This window comes from Pogona vitticeps, chromosome 4 (genome assembly GCF_051106095.1).
Source record: "Pogona vitticeps strain Pit_001003342236 chromosome 4, PviZW2.1, whole genome shotgun sequence".
Lineage (NCBI taxonomy): Eukaryota > Metazoa > Chordata > Lepidosauria > Squamata > Agamidae > Pogona > Pogona vitticeps.
In genome coordinates, this window is record NC_135786.1 from 81,659,213 (window position 1) to 81,685,967 (window position 26,755).

Here is a 26,755-nt window from a genome sequence, read left to right on the forward strand (position 1 = left end):
TTGGGAGTAAAAAAAGTAATATGTCTGCTTTGATACCGGATCATCCTTTAAACCAATGATGAGGAATACACACCCCTTCAAATGTTGTTGGACTGCACCTCCCGTCAGTCTAGTCAGCATTGCTACTGGGTAGCAGTGGATACAGGGACTTGAAGCTCGACAATGTCAGGCAGACCGGTTTATGCTCAAATACACAGCATCTTGTTTGAAACAAGTAAAATAATCAAATTATTTTGACAGGCCTTTAAGTGCCTATGTGCAATCAGTTTTAGAAATGTCATGGCACTTGACTCCCTTCTGTAGCAGGAGTGTATTCATAACCTGTGCCTTACATATGCATAGATTACATATAAAGCCTGCATTGGGTTCTGCTCATGGTTTTGCAGTGAATACAGATGCTATAATCCAGCAAAGAAATATTGGCTCTGCTGTCTTTAAAAGGTCATTATGGCTCAGGACTGTGGCACTGACTTCCATTTAATCAGCTGAAAGATTTCCTTGCTCAGAAAGTATGTGAATACTTTCTGAATTTCCACTTTACAAGGGGAGAGAAAAATTCACAAAGTAGCTGCAAGTAATTTTCGCTGAGCTTTGAAGAAGGTCTCTCATAGACTCTAAAAAAATGACATTAAAAAAAAGGATGGAAAGTTCTGGTGATGGCAGATGAAGTCAGGCTGATAGTGAACTGAGTCACCAGCACCATATCTTGAAGAAGCCAGCCTTATGGTTTCAAAGGCTAACCCTTTCCAAAGCCTTTAATTGTGATTTAGTAACTAACTAACTGACTAACTGACAATTTGAACTCTGGAAACTGGTCCAGAAAATTCCCCAAGCCACCCTGCACTTGGGGAATAGATGTGTATAATACATTGGTGTATGGAGAAAGCCAGAGAGTTTCAGAAAAATATCTACTTCTGCTTCATTGACTATGCAAAAGCCTTTGACTGTGTGGACCACAACAAACTATGGCAAGTTCTTAAAGAAATGGGAGTGCCTGACCACCTTATCTATCTACTGAGAAACCTATATGTGGGACAGGAAGCAACAGTTAGAACTGGATATGGAACAACTGATTGCTTCAAAATTGGGAAAGAAGTACGACAAGGCTGTATATTGTCCCCCAGCTTATTCAACTTATATGCAGAATACATCATGCGGAAGGCTGGACTGGAGGAATCCCAAGCCGGAATTAAGATTGCCGGAAGAAATATCAACAACCTCCGATATGCAGATGACACCACTCTGATGGCAGAAAGTGAGGAGGAATTAAAGAACCTCTTGATGAGGGTGAAAGAGGAGAGTGCAAAAAACAGTCTGAAACTCAACATCAAAAAAACTAAGATCATGGCCACTGGTTCCATCACCTCCTGGGAAATAGAAGGGGAAGATATGGAGGCAGTGACAGATTTCACTTTCTTGGGCTCCATGATCACTGCAGATGGAGACAGCAGCCATGAAATTAAAAGACGCCTGCTTCTTGGGAGGAAACGATGACAAACCTTGACAGCATCTTAAAAAGCAGAGACATCACCTTGCCAACAAAAGTCCGAATAGTCAAAGCTATGGTTTTTCCTGTCGTGATGTATGGAAGTGAGAGCTGGACCATAAAGAAAGCAGACCGCCGAAGAATTGATGCCTTTGAATTGTGGTGTTGGAGGAGACTCTTGAGAATCCCCTGGACTGCAAGGAGAACAAACCTATCAATTCTAAAGGAAATCAACCCTGAGTGTTCACTGGAAGGACAGATCCTGAAGCTGAGGCTCCAGTACTTTGGCCATCTAATGAGAAGAAAAGACTCCCTGGAAAAGACCCTGATGTTGGGAAAGTATGAAGGAAAGAGGAGAAGGGGTCGACCGAGGATGAGATGGCTGGACAGTGTCTGCGAAGCAACCAACATGAATTTGACACAACTCCGGGAGGCAGTAGAAGATAGGAGGGCCTGGCGTGCTCTGGTCCATGGGGTCACGAAGAGTCGGACACGACTAAACGACTAAACGACGACGAATACATTGGTGAGAGGTGCCTTCCCTGTTTAGGTCAAGGACCACTTGTTATCTAGAATAAGTTAACTGAACTTATTTCTCAGTTCATTGGAATTTAAATCATGACTAACGTCTCTTAAGGGTCTTCCAGACTGTTACTTTGGCCCCTTTTCTTATACTTGGTGATCAAAGTTCACAGTTAGGGATTTGGGCTTGCATTCATACACACCATGTAATCCTATACTTTTTCCCTCTTCCTCCTTTCTTTTAGCCCCCCTTGCCCCCAGTTCAAATCTCTTCTTTTTATTTGTTTATTGCCTCTTCTTTGTTTTCCACCTTTCTTAATCCCTGCCTCCTGTTGGGGTTGGCCACATAAATGGTGGTCACCTTGCGACTTGCTGTCCCTTTCTCCCAGCCCTGGCTGTTTCTTCTCTCATACAGAAAGGCACATGATCCCATTTCCTGGGCCTTCTCTTCCCCTCAGAGTCCTTCTCTCCTTCTGTTGTTCCCCTCATCCCACCTCTGTTCAAGGTGAAACTGAAGATACTGAAATGATAGTTTCCGGACAGTAGAAGGTGCTAGGAAAAAGCACTGAAGCGAGGCAAGAAAAATACCACACGGATGTCACAGGAAATGTGCAGATCAGATACTTAAAGGGGACCAAATGGCTAACCTGAAAGGGGCCCATGTCTGGAGCCAGCTGAATGCGATCTACGCTCAGTCAACTGTCAGCATCTAAGGCACTATATTGAGAGAAGCCAAGTGAGGGAAGCAGAAGTAACAGAGTTCATAAGAGAGGGACAGATGAGTATGAAATATGGGCAGGTTGGAGGTCCATAGTGCTCTTGGGATGTGTACCTTTTGAGCATTTCATTTCTCAATAAATAAAATAGAAAAAAAGTTTTATTTCAGAATATGGCTGATGGTTTTTGTTTGTTTGCAAGAGCAGAAGTGATGTAAAAGTGATTGACAACCCAGACCTGTCCAGCATGGTATCCAGCATTCAATCACATGTTTTTATAGAATGAAAAGCTGTTGGTAAGCAGTATGAGAAAACCTGTAGTTAGTTTTAGAAGGTGAGGAGAGAAAGGAGTGACAGACAGAAAAAGGCACTGGAGGGTAAGGCCAGCAAATATATAACAAAAGCAGACTCACATCTGCTAATAAGGGAATTGTCAGACAGGAAAAGGGAAAGAGAACAAATCCGAGACATGGAGCTCGTGAGGGCACGTAATGAGATAGGGGAAAAAACAGATTCAGAATGAAATCTTGTAATAAAAGAACTGTCAGGCAAATAATGAACCAAACCAAGACAGAGAATAATAAAGTGCAGAAAAAGAAAAATGAGACTCTCTTTTAAGGACTGAAAATAATCAGGAGGAATCTACAGAGGCAATGTTTGAGAGAGAAAGAGCTTCAGGTTTCTAAAGGCAAATTGTGACAAATAAAATAAAAAATAAAATATCAAGACAAATGTTTTACAAATTAATGAATATAGGTGTGGAGGGACAAATAGGTAATAGAAGTACGGAAGCCCGGATTACCAGGACTACTCCTGTGATCCAAATGAAGATTCAGCAGGTAACGCATTTCAAATCTTTGTCTTATGTGGTCAGAATAAAACTTCATCTCAGAGGACTGCAAGAACAAAAATTTGATGTGTGTTGTCTTACTATGTCATTAACACAGGAGCAGTATGTGAACAGAAGCTTGCCCTAAAAGCTGCAATTTATTAAAAAATAAATTGCATAAGTAACTTTTTATGATCATGCTCTGAAGGGAGAGAGAGAGAGAGAAGAAACTTATCTGGACCAGAGATGCCATGCTGGCCACAGTATTCCTTTTGTTGTTGTTGAAAAAAAAATTAGATGTTATCATTCAAGCCCTATTCAGGAATCAATGATGGGGCCAAACTCAACATAAGTGAAAAGGTAGCAGCCGAGCCCCATGTCCTCCCCTTCTTGCTTTCTCCGCATGGAACATGATAGCCTGAAGAAGATAATGCCCTCTAGGCAGGCAGCCTTTGCACATGAACAGAAAGCCTCTACACACAGCAGAGGTTCTGATTATTTCTTTCCCTGTGAAGAAAATGATGACCAAGGCTAGTGTAATCCTCTCCTCATGTGTTCATATCAGCCAAATTCCTCAACAGGGCTTCAGCATTACAGTAAACAAGAGTAAATTCAAACAGAATGGTTTAGGCTGAAAAACACTTCAGTATAGCAATGATTCCACATAAGGTGAAGTGAGAATAACCCTACACACCCACCCACACCCACATCCACACACCTACCCACACATACACCCCTTTTCCACATGTGTCAGAGAAATCTTTAAGATAACCATCCCACTACTGTAAATTTCTGCTACTTTTTTAAAAAAAAGTATTTTCCCAAACCATCAGAAAAAGAGAAAAGTCTAATAAACAAACATACAGCGCTCCCCTCCACCAGGGCCTTTTGGGACTAGCAACATATACCATTTACCTTTTGTGGACCCCCATCTCTCTTCCAGAATTGCATTCACTCTTACAATGGGCTTTGCCCCTTCCCCTTTATTAGTGTAAAATCAGTGAATTCTCCTCATATATCTATAAATTTTTCCTTGCCTGTTACTTCCCTCTTAAGTTTTATACTGTATTACATGGAAGTTTATCGTCCATAGCTATGTCCCAAACTCCCCTATACCAATCACAAAACTGGAAATTATATGTTCTGATTCCTATTAATAATCAATCTTGCCACTGTTAACAAATTAGAAATTAATTCTTTACACTCAATTACCTTCCTCCTTTTCAAATATTGATAAAAGTGCTATTTTAGGACATAATGGCTAAATTTAACTTGCTTTATTTATTTTATTTATTTCCTTGAATACCAATTGCCAAAACGTCAGTATATTCCCACACTCCCACCACATAAGAAAATAAATACCTGTTTTCTGGCACCTTCTCCAGCACATCTTGGAATAGTTACCATCCGTCTGATTTAATTTCATTTGACTGTGGTATTTGGGAGTTGTAATCTAACAACGGAGCTCTCACTTGTGCATGAAGGTGCTTCCCTCGGCGTGACTTTTCCATCCTTCCCACGGGAGAAGGAGCGGAGGAAGGAGAGGGAGAGAATATTGGTGCTGCCAAGGGTCTCCCAATTTATCACCGGGCGAGATGGGGGTATGATTTGCTTCGGGGACTCGGCCACTCTTTCTGCCTCATGCCTGGGATGAACTGAAGCCAGCGGGAGCCTTTCTTGACAGGGTTCTCGAGTAGCCTCTTTCGCCCCACCAGACCTTCCAAAAACTGTTTCTTCCTCAGCTTCTCTTCTCCGGTGACTGCAGGGCTGCAGCTGTCCTTTCCTTCATGGTCTCCCGCTGTTTCTCAGCAGTGTGGCAGTGCTTGGTCACTTCATTTCTTCCCAGAGCTGTGCAGGTTCAGGGACTCTAGTAGGGGTTGTCCCTCAAAAGTAACATCCCAGAGCACCATTTGCTCCCTCCATCCTGTTTTAGTTTATTAAATATTAAACATCCTCTAAAAATTAAGTGCATCAGGTGTGTTTTATGGAGCGAAAAATATGGTAATTACCCAAGGAGATTCATCTTCTTTGTTTTTTTTAGACAGCAGGCCGAGGAAGTTGTATTCATGATCAACTGTTTTTGCAGTTTGTTTATTTTGAGGGTTTATTTAACTATGAGCAGTTGTGTTTTGGTCTTTGTTGTTTTAATTTTGTTTCTGTTTTCAAGTTTTATTCACCACTTTGTGGACCAAGCTGGGCTAAAAAGCAGGAATAGAAAAAGTGGGGGGCATACTTGACATACGACTAATAGCTAGTCAGCAGTACCCCATCACAACACTCAATAACACTCAAAAGGAAAGTGAAGAAATTAATTCCAGAAGAGAAACCTCTGTGAACTAATACCTTTTCATAAGGAAGTTATCAAGAAATCTTGGCTTTCTATTATAAAAGTAAATAAACAGGTACTGTACAGTTAGGAGTTTGTGTAATGAAATGCATAATCTATAAGGTAGGCATGAGACAGAAACACACAATCATCAGGTTACTTGTCTGAAGATTTTTTAAAAAAGAATTGTTACTCTTGCTTGTAGTTTACAGGATCACTTTTCTTCTCTGTACTCATCAAAGTAAATGTCCCTTCACACCTAAAGAAGCTGACACTAAAAGTTACTGAGGAATGCAGACGTTTGGGCTCCAGGCAATACATGTCATATTTGGAGATGAAAAAGTTAAAAATTTATGTGGTTCTATTGGAATTAAGCTACCTAGGGTGCTACGTGCTTTCAGAGAAGACAAAGGGACTACATGCAGAATGATGCCTCAAGGATTAGAACTTCCAATGGTGACAATAAATTATGTACAAGATTCAAATATGAAATAAAAAAGAGATCTCAGTCAGCTACCTCTTGCTGTGACTCCCTTCCGCATAGTGCTATTCATACTTCCTTCTACTGATAATTCTTAGAACTATCAGGGCCACCCTGTGAGAATTTTATTGCAGAGCTGTATATGCATTTTAGTATAGTTTGAAACTGCATACCCAACCTGTGATAATAATGAAAGGGAAATAGGATCTAGCCGTGTTAAGCCCTAAAGATGAGTTTCATGAACATTATGCTTAGTTACTTACTGTAATAATACTTTAAAATGTGCTTCTGGAGCTTAAATAGTACAATGCTTGAATAGTACTATGCATGTTTGCACCTTGTATGTGTGGTTGCTTAGATAACACTGGCCTTTAAATAACACTTTCACAACTAGTATGGCTGTTATGGCAACTAATATACTGCCCCATATTGTTAGAGCACATCCTAGGCAGTTTGCAACATAATTATGCAAGGAACTCTCCCCCCCCCCCCCCCCCAGCAAACTGGGTATTAATTTTACCAACCTTGGAAAGGTGGAAGGCTGAGTCAACCTTGAGCCAGCTACTTGAACCCGTTGAGATTGAACTCGGGTTGTGAGCAGAGGCTTGACTGCAGTATTGGGGCTTGCAAATACAAGGTCTAAGGCAGAGACAAGCAACCTAGCAACATCCAAACAATTAGGCCTATGGTTCCCATATAATCTCTTACTATTGACTATATTACCCTGGGCCAATGGGGATTTATTCAGAGCAATTTGGGCAGTTGACTGGATGCTGATGAGGGGTTATATTTTTTATTGGCTTTTCATTGGCCTATTGAGGGAACAGGTTGGGTAGGTGGGACAAGTCACTCCTGGAAGGCAGCCCATCTAGGAGAAGGAAAACTCTGACTTCAAACTCCACTGCCTTGTGGCTATATCCATTCATGGAAAAGGCTTCAGGAGTTAACCTTGAGGCAAAATCCGGAGCCGGAGTCCCGGAGGCAGTTCGTGTCATTCTGTCAACTCCTGCGACATCGCTGTTGTATTGGCTCTTGCCTTTCCATTGGACTATTTCAGTGATGTGGAGAGGGGGGATCTGCTGCTTGGGTAACAGCCTTTCCTCCATATTATTTTATCCAGGCTTCGTGCCCTAGAGAGGACACTCCAGCTTCGCGTACAGCGTCAAAACACTAGACACTGTTCCAAGTCCTCCATACAGGGCACGTTACCATAGTCTCTCAAGACTGAAGGATGACTATGATGCCCTATATAAATGGTTTTGGGTCACCATAAGTACCAACTTTGAGAGAAAAGCGGCATATAAATTAAATAAAATGAATGAATAAATGCTAGTGGGAGTTAAGATAAAAAATATCTGTAAGACACCAAGTTTTCTGCTTATAATTTCATAAACTGCAATTGTCTTGCTCTTATGACATCTCCACCCCCCTCTCCCAAATTACAGTACCCAAGCTATTAAATGTTTCATCCCAGGTAAGCAGCTCATTTGGATCACAGCAACAAGAACTGGAATGACAGAGCAGAATATCTGTACCAACTGTTAAAAAAGCAACTTGAAGTGTGTGTTTCTCTTCTTGATTTTTATAATTATCACTCAACAGTAACAATTCTTCACATTTGTTCAAAGCAATGAGCATGCAATGTCTTGTAATTCTCATAGCGGTTGGAGGTGACAGTTAACTTGTACTGAAGATGCATGTCTTTGCCTGATGAGGAACAGAAAAAAAAGATACCTCCTTGGGTTTCTTAGACTATCCTTTGCTCAAACCTTGCCTGGCCTTTATTTGGCATATTAGGCTGATAGCCTCCTAAGGCTGTTGACTTTGTGTCTTCCTTCTTCTCATACTCTTTTAGCCTCTTTCCTGGGGAAGAGCATTTTGGCTTCACGGAGGGCAGCCAGAGTTCCCTTGCTTAGTCTTAGGGTCCTTATAACCTTGCAAAGTGTATTTCCTGAAATAAATATGAACTTTCTTGTTCTCTTCAGGAAGGAGTTTGGATGTGATCATCACCTTTCAGGGTAACCTCTTTTATTCTCTCAACATTCTGATGTTTCAGTGGAGCAAGTCCACATGCTCGCTCACTTTGATAACCACCACCATCTAATACACTAGGTCAGTATTACTGCAGATGAAGGAACTGAGGCTGAGAAAGAGTGCAGTCCCAAGTAGTATTTACAGGGAAATTCACATTTCTAGGAGTCTTCCATAAATATGACCACCTGTAAGCAAGGCAGACAGAAGGGGTATACATTAGAGATAGGGGTACAGTATTCGTATTTGTATATGAATATGAATATCCCCGCACAGATGGCAATAATGAGGGTCCAGCCCCATGGGGCTGGATGGTCCATTTATTGATCCGCCAGTGCCGCAGACACCGTAATCCTTCTAATGACTCCGGAGCTTACGATAGACGAGCCACTCTTCAACCTGGCTGGAAGGCTTGTCATCCTGCCTCCTCCCAGGAGTGGTGAGCTGATCACAAGCTCCAGAGTCATTGAAGGATTGTGGTGCCCACAGTAGCAGTGGATCGGTGAGTGGACCATCAGGCCCCATGGAGCTGGACCCTCTTTATCGCCACCTGTGTGGGGATATTCATATATTAATACCCCCATCCCTAGTATACATCTGAAAGGGGAGGGATGAAAAAGGGATGTAGGCACATATAGCCTATTGCTACATATTGCCCACCCCTTATTCTACTCTACTCTGACATACCTTCTCTGAGTGACCTGTTCGGACTTGCAGCAGCTCTCCCATTATCTGCTACCCAGTACTTTTTGTGAAAGATGTCAAGGAGGGAATCAAGAATGTATAAAGTATGCTGTCTGCTACAGAGCCACTTTCATGGAGGTCAGCTTCATAGAAAACAGTGGGGTGCTCTTCAGGGTAAATGTGTACAGGATTTGGCTAATGGATTCTCGGAGTGGTAGCCCTAGAGAGTAACTTTTCCAAAGTAATCATAGTTACAGATTAAACACTATTGCAGTGATAGATTGGGAAGTACTACAATCTTAGTTAGGTAGTAAATTCCATTGAAGTCAACATCACCTTTTAGTTCCAAGGTTGAATACGATAATGGGGGTGGTCATGAATCTTGGTCATATCTGACACTGCAATAAAGTGCCCACTTTGCAATCCATGGGATGTACACAAGCCAGGTAGGCCACTTTGCCACTAGATAAGAGGAAAAGCTACATCTTTCTATGTGCCTAGAGCAAACTGTCAGCAGAAACAGGTGGCAAGTGTTTTGTTTAAACTACTAGCATCGTACCAGAAGATACCACAAGTTGGGCCGATGGAGTGCCAGGATGTAGTGTGGGCTGCTGTTAGAAGAGAAGAACGAATGTCTGAAGACTGAAAACATGGTTCATTATTACATCCCATTTCTGATGAAATCGCACCATTTCACAGGAGTGCTTTTGATTGATGCAGATTTGACAGCTCTGCATAACTTACTACTGCATAATTTAGGGATTCTATTGGTGACTGTTGGAGTTTTTCCATGGTAGACAGTGTTCATTTTTTAAAACTAGCAAAGCACTACAAGCAGAAGAATTACTTACTGTTTGAATTACCACTTACTAGGGTAGCTCAGTGGTTTAGGTATCTGACTATGGAGCAGAGTTTGGGAGTTTGGTTCCCTACTGTGCCTCCAGGGTGAAGATCCAGCCTGTGTGGCCCTGGGCAAGCTGCACAGTCCCAGGAAGTCCCCAGAAGAAGGGAATGGTGATAAACCACTTCTGTGTATCCTCTACCTAGAAAACTCTGAAAAGGGCCACCACGAGTCAGAATTGACTTGAGAACACACTCACACTGTTACAGCAAAGACATAAAGATGATGACAACAGCTTATGATGGCAATTAGCTTATCTAATACTTCACAGTAAGAGTATGCTACTCACATTGTTACAGTTCATGACCATGCTACTCCATGGAACTGTTATGGGAGTTGTTGATGTCAGTTATTCTACTAGAGCGGTGAACAACACAGTGTAAAATATTAATATTATTACTGAACTTATGCCATGGATATTTGCAGATATTTACTAGAACAGACTCCTAATTCAGGCGGTTGAGAAGCTGCTTGTTATTTTAACCCATTTTTTAAAAGGTTTCTTTGGACCATTTTGGCCAAGGGATTCTGGAAGTTGTATTTTCATAGAGTAACTTCTCCTAATTCCATGTTCGATCCATTCTTAGCTTGCATTTACAAGTCATTCTGTTTGTCAGAACCTGACAGTGGGAGGCGGGGCTTTGTTGCGGTGCTGCCAGCAACTCCAGAGAGGAGCTCTCTCTGGAAAAAGCTGGAACCCTCCGGTCCGGGATCCCCCTTTTGAAATGGGGATCAAAGGAGAGTCTAGAAGAAGTCTCTCTGAAGCAGATGGTGAGCAGCAGAAGGAGAAGAAAGGGAGGCAGACCCGGACTTTTTTCTTCTGAAGAAATCACCGTGCACGGACTGGAGCGGGCGCCATTTTTTGGCACTGAGCCGCGAGGAACCCTTTACCGGGGGAGAGGAGAGCAATCAATATAAACTAATAATATATAACAAGTAAGTAAGCCGAAGCCTCTGATTTATGAAACAGCCTCATTAAGCTGAAATAAGAATGAAAATATTTGGCTGAAAGAATAAATGCAGTGGCGGGTTTATCTTATCAGTCTGACTCAAAAACGAAACTAAGCTTCTCCAAGTGAACTTTTAAACACCAGGCTGATTCTAAAGCCGAGAGTCTGAGATGGAAAAATAAATCTTATGTTTCTGGAGAAGAATCCCAGACAGCAACACCGTCTGACTGGATTTAAGAGACTTCGGTGGATGCAGTGTGGCTGGGATACGTTACTCTTTGCCTTCTCTGGACTTTGTGAACTATAAATAATAGAATCTGGTGATTTTCGGGAGAAGGAGCTGACGTGGCCGACTGGACTAAGGAGCATTAAGGGGTTAATGAAGATCACAAGACGAGCTCCAAGGACAATCTACTGGACAGTTTGAGACTCTGTGACTGTTGTTTTGTTTATCGGACTGCAGACCGCGTGTGAGTCTAATAATAGAAGCTTGCTGAACTCAGGAGAAGAAGAAATAACTGCGTCACGGTTCTAATTGATATTGTATTTGCTGGGCTAAAGTTGATTTTTATACTACAATATTTGGACAAAGATTGGAGGGAGATCTAAGGGGAGGTTTATGATGAGGGGTTTGAATTGTTGATAAAATTGTGGAAACTGGAAGGATTTCTAGGGGGTGATTATTGTGGTATTTATACAAACCCCAAAGCCTGAGATGGACCCCAAAAATTCAAAAGAACAAATGGAGACTTGGTCTGTTCAATCCCAAAGTTCTGGAATAGTGGTGCAAGAAATAGAAAAGGAATGGCAGATTAATATACAAAGGCTAATATTAACAGGGTTTCAGCAAGTGAATGCAGGTCTTAGCAAAATAGAAAATTTGATGAAAGGGACGAAAGAGGGGACAGTAGATGCCAAACAAAACTTAAATGAAGTTGTACAGACTTTAGAATCGTCTGTATTAGACATGACACCAGGTAATATGAATGCAGTAGAGAGTTATCCAGTGACCCATGCAGCTTCCAAAATTAAAAAGCATTATGACAAAAATCTTAAGGAGGCAGAGATACTGAAACCAGATAATTTTATGGTGAAAATATGGGAAGTGAAAAAAATGGATATTCTGTCAGATGGGCTGAAAGACTGTTCAATTCAAAAAGAAACTGAACGATGGGATGTATTGTATAAATGGCAGCAGCTACCAGACAATGTTGGAATAACATAGAATAAAATCAAAATTAAATGATAAGATAAAAGCAGGAGGGTAATCAAACTGTGAAAAAGCAAAAAGTTGATATGTATTAGTAATATGAATTGATTGGATGATGTTATACTTTATGCTCTCCTATCCCCCAAAACCATTTTTCCTTTCCTATCCCCTCTTTCTTTCTGTACCCTCTATCCCTGTTCCTAAATAAAATAAAGAATAATTAAAAAAAAAAAAAGAACCTGACAGTGGAGTGTAGCACAGTCCAAAGAAAATACCCGGACTTCTGAAAATGGAACATATTGCTCTGTGTAGCAAAACAAACATCCCCCAAAACCTGTGTGATCAGAATGAAGGTGCATCATTCTTCCTAAAGGGGAGGGGGAATCCTTTTTGTGAATGTTGTTGAAAATATCTTTATCATCTGTGAGTCCCAGTGTTGTGGTCTTCAGAAAGCCAGTACTGTCATCAATCAAATTATTCAATTCCTGAAGAATGGGATTTTTTCCCCTTTGTTATAGAAAAGCTTTTTTTCTCTCTTAAAAGGCTCTTGTCCACAGTTTGTTATACACCAAGGCTAGTGTGCTGCTTTTGTGCATGCTGAGAAGTAGCACTTGAGATTCATATACTGTACTGTACCTTCACGAAACATTTTTTGCTCGATGCCCTTCAGCAGTTGTACAAATCGGAAATGTAAGCTTGCAGGTTGTAATCCTTTAAGACAGCTTTCTCAATCTTCTGGGCCCAGGTATAATGAGCCGGTCTTTTGAGAACATGCCAAACCGATTGGGAGCCAGACTCCCCCTGCATGCAATTTAAACCCTGCTATTCCACTAGTTTGTGGTAAACATTCAACACTCAGATGCTAATTGAAGAGCATCAGGCTCTCCTGTTCCCATTTCATTTGCTTTAAATTAGTCTTAACAGTGGGAGTATGTAAGAAGCCTGGTAGTTGAAGCAGGGTTGTACACCTGAGTTGCCCCTAGTGATTTGACTCTGTTTTTCTTTCATTAATTCAATAGCCAACATTTGTAGCCTTCTCATTTCTCCCTTGTTTGAATTAGATCAGTTACTATTCACAAACCATTTTAATACACCTGGCAATTGTAAACGCATTATTGCCTCGAAAATGTGTTCAGAGCATCCACAGGAATAGCAGAATGGACTGTTTGATGTATGTTTGTTTTGTCCTAATTTAAAGATTTAAAACCATCCCCCCCCCTAATAATAAATATTTTACAGTAATATTATTTGTTACTCTTACACAACAGTAAAGTTCTACTGAAATCAATATCTTATGCTCATGCAAACATGATTAGAATTGAAAATCTAAATTATTGCTAGACTTGATGCACCAGGGTAATGTTTAATTCAAGTCACCTATGACATTCTTTCATTCTAAACTTCAAACATAGTACACTCTTTTGGAGATATGTTATGTAAAGATTTCTAAAGGATCTTGATATTATCACAATTATTCTTCTCCTTCTCCCTCTTCCTCTTCTTCTCCTGGATACCATTCTGACTTCGGTCCGTATTAGAGATAGCATAGTACATTGATTTCACCCAATACTTTTACTGTTCCAGTCTTACAAGTGAATTTTCTAAAATATAAAGCTATTCTCTCTTTGATGTTTGCAGAATTCATCTCCAAATAAACATGACTATCGTAGCCGAGCCACGTTGTACTTCACAAGGTTTTTCTAAGTTGTGGTAAAAAGAGACACATGGTTGTTCTGAGAGGGAAAAAAATCTTGAAAGCACAACTCACTCTTTATTTAAAGTATGAACAAGTTGTGTTTCCAAGCTCTGATTTAATATATGCAGAAGTAAAATGGTTTATATATATACAGTGGTGCCTCGCATAACGTTTTTAATTGGTTCCAAAAAAAAAAACCTTATGCGAAAAAAACTTTATGCGAAACACCATTTCCCATAGAGATGCATTGGAAACCGGTTAATCCGTTCCAATAGGCACGGATTGCCGTCCTTAAGCGAAAAAACCCATAGGAAACATCGTTAAACGATACAATGTATCCTCCATTGGAATGTATTGTAGCTGACTCAATAGGTTTCAATGGCTTTGCGAAGTCAATTTTTGCAAAATTAAGTGTGTCATAAAAGGGTCAGAAATGGTTTTAAATGCTTGGATTAGCTTCTGCACCCTCTAAAACGGATGCAAAAGTTAATTTGGCTTTGATCTGACTTTTCGTTAATTAATGGTGAATTTTTTTCCCCCAACTTTTGACAGCTGTCAAAATCTGACAGCTCCATTATTTCCTATGGGGGAAGAAAAAATTCACAAAAAATTAATGAAGACTCAGCAACTGTTCTAAATTCTTGGGTTCGTTAGAGGACCCCCTAAGTTGTGTGCAAACCTGATTTGGCTTTGATCTGAACTTTCGTTAATTTTTTGTAAATTGTTTTCTCCCCCATAGGAAAGCATGGAGCTGTCAGATTTTGACAGGTCCATTGGTTCCTATGGGCCAAAAAACAAAAATTCACAAAAAATTAACGAAACGTCAGATCAAAGCCAAATCAGGTTTGCACATGACTTAAGGGGTCCTCTAACGAATCCAAGCATTTAGAACCATTTTGGACCCTTCTAAGACACTTTTTAAATTGAAAACAAAAAAAACGTTAAGCGAAGCAGGGGACCTAAAACCAAAAACGTTAAGCGAAGCATGGTCCCAAAAACGCTATGCGAAAATCGCCCATAGGGAAAAACGTTATACGAAGCACAATCTGCCTCTGAAAAAATAAACGTTAAGCGAAAAAAACGTTAAACGAAGCAAACGTTAAGCGAGGCACCACTGTATATGCTTTTGGCTGGGGGGTGGGTGGAGGGGACACTGTATGGCAGAAGAAAATCAAACACAGCATGTTTGTATTTTTTTTTCCAAGTGCTGACAATTAGCACAGTATTAATACTGATATTCATAAACATCAATATTATTTCCCATAGCACGTATCTTTTAAGTAAGCCCCATACATCCATTGGTTAGAGTGACATTTGTATATACAGGTTTTCTATGGAAAATCTGGCATCACGAAGTCTATGTTTGCATTGTTTTTTTGTAGCATTAAACATCTGCTGGAGTTTTCTGTTTCAAACGATCTGTGTAGTCTATTTCTTCCGTTCTTTTATGTGCGATGGAAGCAGAAACAGCTTGCTTAGCATCATGTTCTCCTGGGGGATAGAATTAAAATAGAGCCTTGGGCCCGGATTCTTGAACCATGGGTGGTACCCCAGAACTGGGTCAGCAGAAAGTGGGAAAAGCTGGAAAGCTAAATGTTTGATGCATTGAACTCATTTTTCAATTCGATGCACTGAAGCGATGTTGCTATTGTATTGCAGGACATGTTACTTGTTTCCTCAATTTATACTCTTCTTTTTGGTCACAGTAGAAGCCACAGAGGCCAAAAGACAAAAATAATCTGATTTAACAAGTTCAAGTATTGCTTATATGCCCTGGATGCTTGAGGCTTTGCTAAAGAATGCATCGTGCTTTGAATGCCTGTAAACACTTCATAAAAGAACTGCAACTTAGAATTGTGTTTCCTGTATTTAAACAGATCGGACCATGCTCTTGTTTTGAATCTTTTTCTCAGATTGCCTTTATGAGTGTTCCAAATGGAACATGTGGCCTTCCAAATATCCAGGCCAGATATCCCATTGAGCCCCCCCCCCGCCCTCACCCCAATATTTAATGTGTCTTTGGTAAAGACAGGCCCTCTAATTATACAGAGTGAGATATCTGCCTCAGGCAGGAAATTTGGGGTGTCATGAAAATACAGTTGTTAATTTGTTAACAGGCTTGTGCATGGGGGAGTGATTTGGGAGGTTATAGTTCCAAAAGCAAGGTTTCCAAGTATTCTAGTCAAACAGCTGGAAAGTGTCTGTATATGAAGTATATCCTTGACCTCATGTACTATGAAGGCCTGCCAATAAATGTGGATTTTCAATAGGGGGTGGAAGAAAGTGTATATGGCGCTAAACAGTGATTGTTCCATTTGTTTTTGAATGGGTGCTGCAGTTATTTGCATCTTCATAAAAGTGAGAAGGAGTTGACAGTAAGTTATAATATTGTGTGACTTTATATAATATCGTTCTGGTTAGTGGAGTATGTTGAAATTAAATCTCAGCTGGGTATTAGAAACATCTTTGATGGAATGGTAATTACTTTAAAACTCACTCTAGTAAAGTTCGAAGGTTTATATTTAGGGGAAAGACATTAAAATTGAATGGCTCCCAAGCCATTAATTACTAGGGAGTCTCATAATTAAAGCATTGTTCATACCTTAAATCAGCTTTGAAAAGAAGAGTTAAGGACAGGGTAGCCAAGCTTATTTTTCTTGGCAAGGTTTAGAGATCTAAGTCCTCACTTATTTGATCTTTGCAAACAGAAAGAGAAATTTCAAAAGTTTTTGTGTTTTTTATTTTATTTTATTTTCCCTTTCTTTTTATGAATTTTGGGACTTTTTCCTCTGAGAAGTTCCTATGCTTCCTGCACAAAAAAGCCAAACAAACCACAAAAACTCGTGTTCTGTGGAAGAAATGTGTATTTTGAGCAAGATATACAAATTATATTTTTATTTACACAAAATACAATTTTGCAAAATGCCCATGTTTTGCTAATTTTTTTTAAAAAAGATGAAACAAGTGCCTAGTGCGTATTACTTATCTGCATGAAAACTAAGTGATATATTTCTATCTGTGCATGTATTGCGAAAATATGTGAGATCAGGAAAATTAAAACCCCTCTTTTTTCAAAAGAGATTATTTGGGTTCTTGAGGGCTCAAAGGGACAGTCAGCTGCATAAATACTTTTTTGTGGAATATACCAAAAACAGCATCCAAGGGGGGATTTTCCATTTTAGGATGAAATGAATTATCTTCAAACCTAATTTTATTGTGACTCAGACCTTCCGCTCATTTACTGACATAAAACGGATTAGTCAGTCACCCTCTATTTCCATACAGAGCTCTGAATTTCCGAAGTTGGTTGCTGCTATGTAGAATGCTAGGTGGTTATGTGTGCATGCAGCCCCAGTGGTACCTTGTATACTTTTAACCCTTCAAAACAGACTTTTAATTTGTTGCTTGACAGACAAAGAAGAAAATAAATTATTTAGCATGGACATTCCTCTTTAAAACACATTGTAATGTGACTGAAAAGGAGGTTATACAATTTGACATGAACAATCCTGTCCCAGAGCATAGTCTTTGCATGACTGGTTTCCTCAGGAGATTTTCAAAGTAACATCACTTGGATGTAGACAGTGACAAGGTGTGCTTTCGAAGTATTTCTGAAATGGTGAAATATTTAAAGGCAAGTACTTTAGAGGCAGCCTGTGTGTACATGTCCAGAACGCTGAATCCAGATGTGTTTATGAAGATGGTGGAAATGAGAGAAGGGCCTGCCGGAAGAGTTCAAGAGCCAAGAAGGCTAATATGGGGTGAGAATATTTCTTCAGATTAGGAAATTGGAATGCCACTTTCCCACCCACTGAGCTCACTGCATATTCTTTGGTTTAGGGATGAGCTTTGGTTTGCAATCTTGGGTCCCCCAGCTCTTGTTGGACCTCAAATACCAGGAGCCCAAACCTGTCAGTGGTGGAGCTTCTCAGAAGCGGAATCGAACAACATCACAGGACTCAAGGTTGAGAGCAGTTAGACTAGAAAATACAGTCAGACTCCAAGCGTGAGCCAATCTGTTTGTTATTAAATTATTAGACTAAATCTCACCCCTCACCCCCGCTGAAGGCCTTATTCCTTCAGAATAATCTGTTAGTGGCCGCGTAATGTGGCTATGGAGTGTCTCGAGCCCCATTCCACATCCATCCCTTTTCTTACTTTTTCTTCCCACATTCTTTTGTTTCCCTCTGGTCAAATAAATCAAGAAAGTTAATGTTTGTGTATCACTGCAATGGCTGGCATGTTTTCCTTGTTTGATAAAACCACATACACAATGTACAAATATTATGTGAGCACTCGTGTATTACCCATTGAAGTCAATCGGCCTTGAATGTTTTCATCTTTAATGGAATTGTGTGTCCTAGCATATTGACACAAAGACAGGTTGATAAAATCTGCAAATAAAAGAGCTGCCCGTATATCCAATATATCCAATCCATGTTAGTAAATGTTACTTTTTCTGAAGTCATAAAACTAATTTTTAAATATATTTTGGGAGTTGAAAAATAGAAGTTGACAATGTGGATGCTGTTCAGACTCATGGTCTATGTCCATTGGGGTTCACTGAATGTATGAAGGCAAGAAAGTGTGTGTGATTGAGAGAGAGAAAGATCGATATATAGATCGATATATAGATCGATAGATAGAGAGATAGAGAGAGAGAGAGAGAGAGAGAGAGAGACCCTGATTTTCAACATATTTAATTTCAAGCTGAAAAGATAGATCTAATGAAAAATGAATGGCCTCATTAATTTTGGACATCTGCAGGCAAATGAAAAATGATCAGTTGATGAGTGATCTGCAATTTGTTCTCTAGCTCCTCTAATAATGTGTGAATGTCACATTACATAATAGTTACAATGATTTAGGTTGATGATGACATTAGATAGGCTAGATCTTGTGTTCTTTCTCTTGACAAGTGGACGTCTGATTAATATTTCTCAGGGGAGTGGTCTTGAATTAAACAAACAAAAATATTTGTTGAGATGTGTGACTAAGAAAAGATTCTGAGACCCACTAACAAGATTTTCATAGTTAATGTTTAGGTTCTGGAGGAAAGCTTTTGAAGACCTGTGATGATGAAACCGAACGCTAATTTAAATAGTTGTTAGCGTGCAGAACATGTGAAAGCATAATAATGTTGCAACAGAGTTAAATTTGAGGTACTGTAATGCCAGTGTTCACAACTGAAGAGCTTATTTTGACTTTAGATTTATTTTCTTATCAGGATATTCTGTTTCAGAATCGGGATGGCAACAGTGGGATAATGGCCAAAATCTTGTTGAGTAACTGCCCTTGAGTAACTCGACATTATGTAATAGTAATGTTCATAGTGTCAAGGTGGAAGTGGCATTCACAAAGTAGTTCCACAGGTACATTGCACATTTGGTCAAAACAGAAAATGTGTTACTGATTGTTCAAATGAATTGCACAGACCTTGTTCCGTTGGCAGAATACCCAGCACTTCTATGTAGGCTTAACGTTACACTGCACCCAGACAAACAAGATTCCAGCCCCCTCAAAAAGGTGAAAACATTTGATTTAACAATGAAAGTATTGGTGCTGCTACCTACTATCTGCTTTTTTAGGCAGAAGTAAGTTTCTATCTGAGACAATATGTGCAACAGAGTTGGGCAACCTGGTGCCCTCCAGATATTTTGGACTATAACTTCCATTTGTGATCACTGCCCATGGTATCTGAGACTGTTGTGTGGGTCCTGATTCACCCTATATTTCCTGTCTACCTTTGCCTGCATGGCCAAAGATCTGAGATGATGGGTCTTACAGTACAAGATATCCAGGGCACCATGTTGGAAAATGCAATTTCAAAGGAACTGTTGTGCATTCATGTTCCCTGTGCTAAGAACAGCCCACAAACATATCTTGAGAGTCATCATCCGTAGAAAGTAGGACTCCCCCACCACATGGAGAAATAGTAATTCAATATGAGCAAACATTAGGAGTGTTAACATACCTTTTGGTTTTATTAAGCCCAATGAAGTGTTTGCTAAATTGGAGAATTAGAGGTATGTGGACCTGGTTTCCACTGAAAATCCATTGAACATCCTTAAGAAGGAGCCTCCACATTTGTTTTTATTGTTGCTTTAGACCAGTGGTTCTCAACTTTGGGTCCCCAGAAGCTCTTGGACTAAAACTCCCAGAAGCTTTTACCGCTTACTGTGCTGGCCAGCATTTCTGGGAGTTGTAGTCCAGGAAGATGTGAGGACACCAGGTTGAGAACCTCTGCTTTAAACAAAAGTTAAAGCCATACTTGCAGCAGGTGTGAGAAGGTGGGCCAAAGATTACGTACTAGTAGAGCCATTTTTGTTTTTGTTGGTGGTGGCTAATTCAGTTAAATTCAGTTAGAAATAAAACATTACTACAGATTTACTTCATGAAATTAAGACATATATACAGGAAACGTTGATCTTCCTTGGATGGGTGGGTGGGAAATGTAAATGTAAATCTTATATTTGGTTATATTTCTTCTGTGGTATCCCACATTGAATCAATCAGTTTTTCCTTTCCATGGTTTATCAGAGTTCATAGGAGGTCTGTACAGATAGCTTTCACCATTATTCTCAGGGTAATAAAGGAAGCCATGCAGAAAAGCCACCCATAAATGTCAGGAAACTGAGATGTTTTGTTGCATTCCAAGGGCTTTGAAGGTCGAGTTCAGTTAGCTCACCTAGGAGGACAGTGGTGTGATATGATGATCAAATATATGTTTAGGTGAGATATTGTATATGTTACTTGCCCTCTATTACTCTGTCAGGAGCAGTGGGAGATTAACCTTCAGTACCTAGAGGTAATGAAGATTGACCAAACTCCGGGAGGCAGTGGAAGACAGGAGGGCCCGGCGTGCTCTGGTCCATGGGGTCACGAAGAGTCAGACATAACTTAATGACTAAACAACAACAACAACACCTAGAGGAACTTCTCTGGAAAAACTCTATTAAACACTGAGTTTTCTCTTATTCTACATAAATCATTATAGAAAATGATGAGATCATGTTTTGCACACCTCTTAGCATGTTGGCATCTTAAATTTGACTTGGGCCTTTGGGCTGTTGTCATTATTTGAAAAACATGAAACTAATAATAATGGCGAAAAATATGCTTACATATCACCTGTTAAAACAACTGAAAATGTGGGTTCTTGCTCTTCATTCTAAACTACTGAACTTCCTGCAGGCAAAAGCAGTAGCAGCTTTTACCACCTGATTACTGACATAGCAAAAAAAAGAAGTCCAGCATTCAGATTACTACTGAAGGTTTGAGGCAGATATTTTCTACTAGAGTTGTAAATATAATGACTAGTTCTCCAAACTCTGTACACACTGTGGAGGTATTAAAAATTATATTTTAGAAAAGTTGTATTTTCACTCATTCCCAGAAGGCCTGGTGACTCTGAGTCACTTTACTCTTTACTCTTAGTTTCAAGGCCTTGGGTTCAAGGCCCATGGAATAAGTCAGGGGTGGGCAATTAATTTCTATAGGGGGCCACATGAAAAATCTGAACTGCGTTGGCCGAACCAACTTTACTTAAAAATAAAATGAAACTGTGATGTTATGATTGTTTTTATTTTAAACTTGTTAATCTTCGCAAATACTAAAGAGGTTTCTTGCGGTATGTTAAAGATAAGCAACTGATCAACTTTAGACAAAAAGGTATAAATGGTTTTGATGTTCAACTTGTTCAGTGAGAGAAATCCAGTCTGTCTTGGGCTTGAACAAGTGCACTGAAATCTGGCGGGCCGGACTGGAGCGACGACCGGCGGGCCAGACAGGAGCGGCTCAAGGGCCATACGCGGCCCGTGGGCCGCATTTTGCCCAGGTCTGAATAAGTGGTAGAGAACAAGATTTTCATGAAGAAAATCTTTAATTTAATATCATTTCTTCAAGATAGAAAACACAGAAAGTAACTGACAGTCAATATAAAGAATCTAGGCCAGAGCTCAGGACATTGTGGCCCTTGAGATGTTGTTGAACGTCTACCAGTCCTAACCTACATAGCCAAAGATAAGAGAGGGTTGAAAATGCAGTCCAATGACTTCTTGAGAGCCATAAATTGCCCAGTTGTGGTCATGAAACTACTGAACTAAATGGTATGATTTGGTGTAAGGCAGCTATCTATGCCTCAATTTACATGCTTTCAATGTTTCTATTTTATGTCTTAAAGTTAAACTTGAACATTCTCCTCTTTCCCCATCTCTAGTGCAATGCCTGAGCTGTCTTGAAGAGTCTGTCTACACAATTGCAGGGGTTTGATGCTACGTTAACTACCAAGTCTTTATGAAATCCTCAGATGTATAGTTTGGTGAGATGCTTAGAATTCTGTGCTCTATTCTAATGGAATGCACTAGTACTTTCTAGCACAGAATTTATCTCACCAAGCTACAACTTCCAGGATTCTGCAGCATGGAACCAGGAGAGTTAAAGTAGTATCAAATAATTACAACTCTACAGTGGAGACCATATGTCTCAGTGGGAGGCCATGTACATCTGTGATGGTAGAGGAGACAGAAACAAGATCCTCTTCAATTTTATGCAAATTATTGAGATTAATTGTGGCTGTAATCTCTACCTCTCTTATTGAAATTAGTTTACTATACAGAACATTCAGACAGAAAGAACAGCTAGCTTGAATAGCTTGCAATAAGCTGGCAGCTCTGATTCCCTGTCCCCCCATTTTCTGAGTTTGGTCACACTACAGCTCTAGAAATCCCCCAGCCTCCATTGCTGTTCTGTGTGGGGGTTTCTAGATGTTATCATCTGAAAAAGTAATTTTAGCATGCTAGGGCCACAGAGGGACCTTTCTTTCGTAGAAAAAAAGTGGAAAAGAAGTCACATTGTAACTCTACAATATGAATGTATATGTAAATCAGGCAGATAGAAGATAATCCTGATATCTCATGGCAAGGGAGTTTAAGATACCAGTTTCTGCTATAATACATTTTGTATGAGCCAATTGTTCAGAAAGTCTTGGTTCTAATGCTGGACTCAGCAAACCATTGCCAGCCCACTCTGATACTTGGAGCCCTTCCTGCACAGATGTTGCAATCTTAGAATAACAGAATCATAGAAAAGTGATGTTGGAAGGTGTCTACAAGGCCATCAACCCCCTGCTCAACGCGGGAATACAATCAAAGCATATCTGCCATGTGATTGTCCACGTTTTTCTTGAATGCCTCCAGTGTTGGAGCACTCACCGACTCCTCAGGTAACTGGTTCCACTGCCCTACTGCTCTAACAGTTAGGACATTTTCCCTGATATTCAACTGAAATCTGGCTTCCTTTAACCTGAGCCCATTGTTGCATGTCCTGGACTCTGGGATGATCTAGAACAGATCTTGCCCCTCCTCTGTATGACAGCCTTTCAAATACTGTATTTGAAAAGTGCTATCATATCTCCCCCCAGCCTTCTTTTCTCAAGGCTAAACATGTTCAGTTATTTCAATTTTTCCTCATAAAGTTTTGTTTCTAGCCCCCTGATCATCCTTGTTGCTCTCCTCTGAACTTGTTCCAATTTGTTATCATCCTGACTGGGGCTTCTGTAGTGACACTGGGGGAAAGCCCTCACCTCTGCATAGAATCACAAAGCCAGCCCCACATTAGACAGAATGAGGTGAGTGCCTGAGGCAGTAGATTTGAGGTGCCATGAACTTTTTTCTTTTTAAAAACTTTGCTGCTGTATTTTTACTGCCACACACAAAAGGAGCTATTTGTGAGATTTTTGCCTTGTATGCAAAATTAACTTGACTTGGTTTTGATGCTAAACATTTGCACATAAATGGATAAGAGATACAACTTGTTGCTTTGAGTCACTCACCAAAATGTTTTGGATTGACCCCGACTGGACCACCTCAAGGGGACTTTTGATGAGGAGGACAGGTAATCCTGAATATCCACATGAATATAATGCTAATACACTGTGACATCAACATAAAAGCATAGCAAGGAACTTGACAAGAAGTTCCTAGTTACACAAGGAAATGCTTTGACTCTCAGCTCCTACAGCGCTCAGGATGCTAAAATTTAAAAGGAACATCCCGTGCTACTCTTTACTGCTCTGTTGCCAGGTAGCTGCTGCCTACTTTTGTTGCTCCACTTGCAACATCTCCACAATAACATTTTCCATGTTTTTTTTTGTTGTTGCATTCCTGGAGGAAAACACACAAACCAATTGTGTTGTCTCCTGAGAGTATTTCTAGAAAGGATGGAAAGGGGGTGGGGAGGAAAACAGTTGCATTGCATGTTATTAACTAGAGGTGTGCAGATTTGTGGAACTGTAGTCTGATAACACAAACCTGCATACCTCTATTATTAACCAGTTGCATTGCCATTATTAATAGACTAGGGAAAAACAGGGAAGTATTCTATTTCTATCTAATGGTCAGTTCTGTTAACAGTAAAACTTACTTAGAACAATATGAACAACAACAATACCGCCAAAGAATTCCATTGCCACTGACATTTGTTAAGAGAATGGTATAAAACCTTTTTTAAAATCCTGTCAGCATGACTTAAAATGTCCTTTAAAGTTAACTTATGAAAGTAATGTGTTAATCATTATATCTGAAAAGTAACACTATGGCTACTTGTTACCTCACTTGTTACAAAAAATGACTTAATAGCAATTGCATTACTCACGAGCTTACATTCACAATCATCTTGAGCTGTATTGTTGAGGCTCTTGGATTTTCTCACACAACTAGCACTACGGGAACAATCAGTATAGGAGCATTAAGATTCCATAATATTGTACAGTACATGTGGTTGTTTTTTTAAAAAAACTGGAGAATTTTTTTAAGGCAAACAATAATAAACTTTAGATGAGACTTTGGGGAATGAATAAAGAATAAATATCTAAACACACAAGAAAAGAATGAAGTTGTGCACAAAGGACAGAAAATGCTTGTAGGCACTTCCACCATGGTGGCTTCCCTGCTGTTGTGATTATATTGGTTATTACAACTTAAAGAGGTCAGGCCATGTCACTGAATAACAGCTGATCTCTTGGGAATTTCTTGGAAGCCTCAGGAAATGGAGATTCAGTTAAGTGATTTTTGTAACTGTCAAATGCGGACAAAATGTTAGCAGACACTGTACAGCAAGAGGTAGTTGCCTGCAGATAGAGTTGGTAGCTGGCCTGAAACTAAGGATAGATGACTTGTCAAGGTGGTGCTTCGATCTCTCTCTCCTGCCCAAACGTAGTCTGTTTATACCCCAAATGACAGCTGCACTCCAGCTTTGTTGCTTAGAGAAGCTTTTTCAGAATCTGCATTTGTTCATACTATCACTGGTTGAAAATTTTGTATATAACAGCATTTAAATTCTGTATATAACAGCCCTTCACTTACGAATGGCCATATGAAACATGCACCCACACATACAATATATGACATATACAAGATAATTTTAAGCAAGACGTATACCCATATGGTAGATTTGGTACATTCTTTTGATTCTCTCTCTCTCTGTCTTTATAGAGGGTAAATACTGTACACATCAGGTTTAGAGCTATAAATTAGGTGAATAGGATCTTACTTTCCAGATTCCTCTACACAGGAAGGGCATTACTAATTTGTCTTTGGAGTTAAGTAGATATGGAAGTATCTTGCCTAACAGCAATCTATGGAAGTCCTTAATCTTGAGTGGGGTTTAACTGTGAAGAGTATACAGTGACAAGGCATGAATTTCTGACTCTGCTTTATACCCAGTTGAATATTTTTATTCAGTTTTTGGGCTTAAATCCCAACTTTCTGCCAAAGATGGGGCTTTGCATGACCCGCAATAAGACTGAGTTTTGAAAAATGCAATTAAGGCACAAAACAAGGTCAAGTATAAAAACTCAATTAAATTCAAAATAAGACTCAAACGGTAAAGAAAACAGAGCACCCAGTAGAAAGATGCTTCCTTTGCAATTGGTCAGTATCAGATGGGCAGGGTACAAATCAAATAAATAAATAAATACTGTAAATAAATAAATGAATAAATGAATAAATAAATAAATATATACATAAATAAACAAACATATATATAATATTAAATATTAAATATTTATTTAATAATATTTAATATATATAATAAATTATATATTTATATATATAACAAAAAGCCCACTAAATTAAAGTTTTTTCCCAAGTGGTAGAAAGACAACAAAGAGGAGGCAGTCTGTCTCTCTTAATACATAGTTCCATGCTAATGTATGATGTCTGTGTTACACAACCATGGAAGAGGTACTTCTAAAAATACCTGCAGTGGCTTTTTATTACCATACCTAGAAAATATATGAGGTGAAGCTGTTATTTCAGAACCTTACCCCAAAGTGAGTCCCTTCTGTGATCGTGTAAAATGATCATATACAAGCAGTGAGGACACCAAAGACAGAGACTGACCTAGGAGAACATTTTAAGTGGGTTTGTTTACCTCAGCTGTCTGGCTAACTCAATGTTAGGTCTCTGGCTGTGGAGCCAGAGGTTGGGAGTTCAATTGCCCATTGTGCCTCACGGGGTAACAGCCAGTCTTGGCTAAGCTGCACAAGCTTAGGATGCTCCCAGAAGAAGGGAGTGGTAAACTGTATTTGCGAAGGCTTTCACGGCCAGGATCTAATGGTTGTTGTGGGTTTTTGGTAAACTGCTTCTGAGTACTTTGTACCTAGAAAACCCTGGTAAGTGTCGCCATAAGTCAGAACTGAATTGATGTCACGATGACGATGACGACGACGATGATGGTGACAACCGCCTTAGATACATTTCTTCTGTCCAGCTATTATTACCTCTGATAATAATCTTTTTGTAACAATGTAGGACTTTTGTCAGTAGATGAAAGGGAAATGAAAATACATCCTGAGTAGTGCTGTATGTTTTAAATATTTAAATACTTTCCAACTCTCTTGGTGGTGGCAGGGGAGAAGAACG

General features: G+C 39.7%; 1 protein-coding gene across 3 annotated transcripts in view; it reads left to right on the forward strand.

The window, feature by feature from the left end:
• ST6GALNAC3 (ST6 N-acetylgalactosaminide alpha-2,6-sialyltransferase 3) overlaps window positions 1-26,755 on the forward strand; it is a 356,057-nt gene that overhangs the window by 98,918 nt on the left and 230,384 nt on the right. The window lies entirely within an intron of this gene.